This window comes from Chiloscyllium punctatum, chromosome 25 (assembly GCF_047496795.1).
Source record: "Chiloscyllium punctatum isolate Juve2018m chromosome 25, sChiPun1.3, whole genome shotgun sequence".
Classification (NCBI taxonomy): Eukaryota; Metazoa; Chordata; class Chondrichthyes; order Orectolobiformes; family Hemiscylliidae; genus Chiloscyllium; species Chiloscyllium punctatum.
In genome coordinates, this window is record NC_092763.1 from 52,828,150 (window position 1) to 52,834,149 (window position 6,000).

Here is a 6,000-nt window from a genome sequence, read left to right on the forward strand (position 1 = left end):
TCTCTTCATCACCAACCTGTTTCCTGTCTGTTTCCGCCAATGTAATTCTGTTTGTTTTCAAAATTCAAGTTGTACTGGGGAAGGAAACTATTTGGTTTTACTTTTCGCTCTCTGTCCTTCTGTTTCCTAGGTGCTAAGCAAGTTTAATTTCCTCTGATCAATGCAGATTTCACTTCCAATAGATTACAGAAAGATTGCAAGATTCTGTCATACACACCGAGACTAACAACTATGTATCAGAATCCTTGCCCATTTGAAACTAGATCTTGCAACCTAGATTTTAAATAAAGTCAGTTTTTTTGTATGATCCATGGACAAGTTCACTCAACTAAGTTACAGAACAATGACTCATTCAGAAACTTGGGTGAAAACTGCACTTTGTTAAACAAAGGTCCTTGTCAACACAGCATGCAGCCAATGTTAACAGAATCAAAATAAGATCAATGAATTAGCATGGTCACAAGTCAAATCTGGTTTTGATGTGGAGTCTAGTGCTTACGCTGCTAACAATTCAGAGAATTTCCGATGGGGCCTGGTGCTTATGTTGCTAACAATTCAGAGGTCATAAAACTGAATTGAAAAACATCTGACAAGCTGCAGAAAATTACCATAGAAGATTCTTGATTATTATAAAAACCAATTGATTTATTAATATCCTTCAGTAAAGTGAACAGTCCAACCTTGACTGGTCTGGCTGACATATGATGCTAAACCTGCATATCAATATTTTAATGAACTTATTCAGCAATTATGACACACGTCCTCGAGCAGCTGGAAATTAAACCCAGGTCCTTTAGCTGAGAGGTAGGGATACTACGACAAATTCATGAAACCCTCAGCCTCGCATCATATAATTGATTCATAACATCCTAATGCAGCATCAGACTGGTAAAAAAAATACTTAGCCAGTGTCAACCATATCCCTAGAATGATGGTTAAAAAAAGCATTTTGCCTAACTAATTCATATATTCAAAAGTATAGAACAAACAATGAAAAGATTGATCAAAGACATAAGATATAAGGTGTGGTTTAAAGAAGAAAAGATTAATAAAATGATGAAGATGTTTATGAACTATATTCTAAAGCTTAAGGCCAAGGCAGTTGAGGGTTAAGTATGAATGATGAGGCAATTAGACTCAAGGAGGCTCAAAAATATTGCACCCATCTGAAGTGAGATTCCCTATTTTGTTGCACAACAAGATAGTCCAAGTCATTAAGTTCCTGGGTGAGGAGGGATGAACAGGCTCCCACCTTTGTTCATACACCCCCATTGGTTAGTTCGAAGGTCAATTTCAACACTACTGGAGTATGCTTGTGGGATTGAAAGTTGTTTTGTATGCCAACCTAAGTTTAGGTTTTAATATGGTATGAAAGTCACAGTTGAAGATCTGTCCTCTTGTCACCCACCCTTCCTTTGTGGATACCTTTCTCCCAGATCCAAATAAGCTTATGCTTTAAAAGAATTTAATTATACTTGGCTCTCTTGAGTTAACAGTGAATTTATTAATTACCACACGCAAGAAAAATTGAAAACAAAACACAGATACACACAGATTAACAATGGAAGGTGAGTCCAAAAGCATCAATCTTAAAAAAAAAACGATCAGGTTAGCCTCTGAAATGTTTCTGAAGGGAAAATAGTTAAATGTTACAAGTGTTATCGAGGAGGTTATCAGTAGCATTGGTGGTAGAGTCATCGAGTCATATAGATGTACAGCATGGAAACAGACCCTTTGGTCCAACCCATCTATGCCGACCAGATATCTCAACCCAATCTAGTCCCACCTGCCAGCACCCGGTCCAAATCCCTCCAAACCTTTCCTATTCATATACCCAACCCATCCAAATGCCTTTTAAATGTTGCAGTTGTACCAGCCTCCACCACTTCCTCTGGCAGCTCACTCCATACCTGTACCAACCTCTGTGTGAAAAAGATGCCTCTTAGGTCTCATATGAGGACCAGGAAGGGAAGTTAGATAATCAATTTAATGAAAGTAGAATGGAGGGAGCAGGAGGTTCATCTCATGAACAGAATTAACTTGAATTGGGCATGAGGTGATATAAGAAAGAAAGTGATGAACAGTGGAAGATCATGGCTGATCTGATTTTAACCTCAACATTACATGCCTACATATCCCCAAAAATCTCTCATCCTCTTTGTACTATTGTTAATGGCTCTCTTTCTCTAGTTATGGTCACTTTCTCCTTCAAATCTTCTGTTTTCAACCCTCCTAGCAGAACAACGTATTATTCCTTTCCTCTTAGAGTTGCCAATAGAATTTGATAATGCATTTCCATCCAAACAACAATTTTTAAAAATAATTACTTACAGAAATGAAATGTGGTCAGAGTCATGCAGCACAGAAAAAGGCCTTTCAGTCCATGTCCGAGTCAACCAGATATCCCATTTGTCAGCATTTAGCCAATATCCCTCTAAACCCTTCCTATTCATGTACACACCCAGATGTATTTTAAATGTCATAATTGTACCCACCTCCACCACTTCCCCAGGCATTTTGTTCTGTGCATTCACCACCCTCTGCACGAAAAGGTACCCCTCAGGTTCATTTTAAATCTTTTCCCTCTCAACTGAAATCTGTGCCATCTGGTTTTGGACTCCCCTATTCTGGGGTGACCTGGGTCCAATTCCAGCTTCGGGTGACTGTGAGGAGTTTGCACATGCTCCCTGTGTCTGTGTGTGTTTCCTCCCACAATCCAAAGATGTGCAGCTTAGGTGAATTGGCCATGCTAAATTGCCCACAGTTTTCAGGCATGTGCAGGTTAGGGATAAATGTAGAAAGTAGGGAATAGGTCTGGGTAGGTTACTCTTTGGAGGGTCAGTGTGAACTTGATGGGCCAAATGGCCTGTTTCCACATTATAGGGATTCTATGCTTCAATAGCTCTCCATGATTTTGTAATACTCCATAAGGTCACCCCTCAGCCTCTGAAGCTCCAAGGAAAAAAACCCAACCTATTCAGCCTCTCCCTATTACTCAAATTCTCCAATTCTGGCCACATCCCTGTAAATCTTTTCTGAACAATTTCAAATTTAACAACACCTTTCCTATAGCAGGGAGATCTGAGTTGTACGCAATGTTCTAAAGGTGTCCTCGCCAATGTCCTGTACAGCCACAACATGACCTCCCAACTCCTATACTCAATGCTCTGGCCAATGAATTGTGAACATTTTCTGCTTTGATTTCAAATGGAGATTTTTTGGAAGAATATGCTTGACATCAGTGAACAAAAAAACAATGTACAGCCAGCACAGTCCTGAGTAAAGTGTACATGTGCGTCCCAGGAGTAAATTGATATCTGCTTAAATCATTTTGGGCCTTAACTGATTTACATTTAAACATTGTTGTTTCACTTTTCATTCCTTCACAGAGATCTTGATTTATTAATTAAATTCAGGTCATCGATGCTCGTCAAGCTCATGCAGAAGTCAGGGATATCATTATAATCCTTTGCCCCAGATCCCCCACTCATGTTCTAATCAGGTTCTCCTCTATTGTCACATCCATGTTCATTTTGTTATATTGTGAGCAGCATAAGTTCCAGAATTGATCTCAGACATTCAATAGGTCAACAGTCTCCAATTACACGTGCAGTCACTAATCAATACCTTTGTATAATATTAGTTGTATAAACAGCATCTTTTAATTCCATTCTATCCTTAAAAAATGGCAATTAAATTTGTTAGGCACGACCTACCTTTCATAAAGTCTTATTGGCTTGAAATTATGGATTTTTTTTAAAGGGCATTTTTTTCTTTGTAATAGATAACTTGGTTTATCCTACTGTAGATTTAAAGCTAACAGACTTATAATTCCTCCGATCACGATGTTGACCTTTTTACAAAAAGAATCACAGTTTGCAATCTCCACAGCAGCAAAACTGCTGGCTCTGTATCTCCCTGCTTTTGTTTGCATTTCTTGAAGCAATCCATTTCATTCTTTTTTATGACATTTTTTATTCATTCACTGGACGTGGATATTGCTGGCAAGGCCAGAACTTATTGTCATCCCTAAATGCCCTTGAGAAGTTGTGAGCTGCTTTCCCGAATACAAACAAATGCTTTGCTAGGTCATTTCAGAATACAGATATGAGTCAACCAGATAACTTAAAAAGAAGAGAGATGTGGAAAGGATTTGGGAAGAGAATCCTAGAGCTTATGGTCTGAAAAACTAAAAACACTGGTGGCAGTGGTGAGTAAATGAGGACAAAGCTGAAGGACCATAAAGTAAAAAAAAAGTGCAGAAGTTTTAGTCTGTTCTGCCATACAGGCACATTGATGATTTTACCTCTTTAAGTTTGGAAACTAGGAATTATGTTTGACACAATTGCCAACTAAATCCAATACATTTACTAACAATTTTAAACAAAATAGTTTAAATTAAACAGTAATGTTACCTTCAGGTGATCAATTAGAGAATGACTATCGATCCTGTAGAAACTGACCAAGGCCTTCCTGCTTGCTTCACAGAGACATTTCCCATCAACACATACCTTTTCCTCCAAGGATTAAAAAAAACATACAGTTACCCCTTAAGCCATCAATCTGAAGTAATTGTAAGTCTCTTAGGAATAATCTTTGACTGAGGTTTTTCTGTTTAGTTCACCAGAACTAGTTATCATTTGTTTGTCTTCTAGAGCACTGTCCTTTGACATGTGTTTTTGGGCGAGGGCTGCTGCATGAGACATTTTACAGGGTTTGTATCCAGAATACAGATTCTGAAAGATCATGCAATTAATTTATGCATGCAAACTGATTAGTTATGTATATGACCTGCTTTTGATTGGTAAGCATATTCCAAAGTATCTGCACTGGCTTAGCCATACAAGGGACTTCGCTATATGTTCTAATTAACCTGTTCAGCAATGTTATTACACATCTCTGGAGTAAATGGGACTTGAACTTGGGCTACCTTGCTCAGAGGTATATCAGGACTTCTCCCCAAATAAGGACTTCTTCCTATCCCACTGTGATTAATATGTGGGTCCAATTAGATTCTGCTGATTTGAATCAACTTGTAGAGGTTAACAATTTTAATCAATTCAGTTTGTTCTTTTTAGTCAGTGGTATCCCCACAATTAAAAAGTATCTAGGCAACATCTTAGGATCTCATCCAGTTTCCAGATAACAAAAATTGTTAAGAATTCACAGGCAAGTTTGTTAAACTTTTTCTAACGGGAAACAAACAGACACTTATCTACTGAGCTGTGAGGAAATCCATTCTTTGCAATGAAAATTTCAAATGTCATGCACACACCCGATGTAGCTAAGAATTTAATGCTTGTGTCACTATTTATTTCTCTTTATAATAAAAAGTTATTATAGATGTTTTAAATCAGTTCCAGCATGTAAAATACAGCATCCTCTTCAATAAAAATATGGATCTTACTATTTTTCTCCAATTATGAAACATTAAAGGTGTTCCGCATTGCCACAGAGAAAAGTAATTTTTCAAGCTGTGACAAATCCTGCAATTTTTATACTTACTGCTTGTAGCATGATTTACTCCACAGGCAGTATAATTTTGCAGAAAATATCGCTGAAGCAATAAATTCGCTGATTTCTATTTCCTCAATGTGTATTTATCTTAGATCCACAAATGGCAGCAATAGAAATTGAATGACTGTGTATTCCCAGTGCGTTTACTAAATGAGAGAAGTGAGGAAATTTCAGCTAGAACATTGTATGGTGTAGGAAGAAGATAACTACAAAGACAGTCATTGTAATTATTAACATATCTTGCCACAAAGGATCACTTCCCTAAATAACAATGCTAGTTCATGGATGGAGATTAGGGGACTATTCATAGTCAGGAATCCTGCATAAACAACTCATCTCCTGCCTCACAATTTACAAGACCCAAGCCTGGAGTGCGATGGAATTGTTTTGTTCAATTGTTCAGTGTTTGATTTTGTGTGACTATTGACTGCTCTCTTTGTTCTCTGTTGTAGCCTTGGGTGTGGCTATAGAGATTTTAAAAGT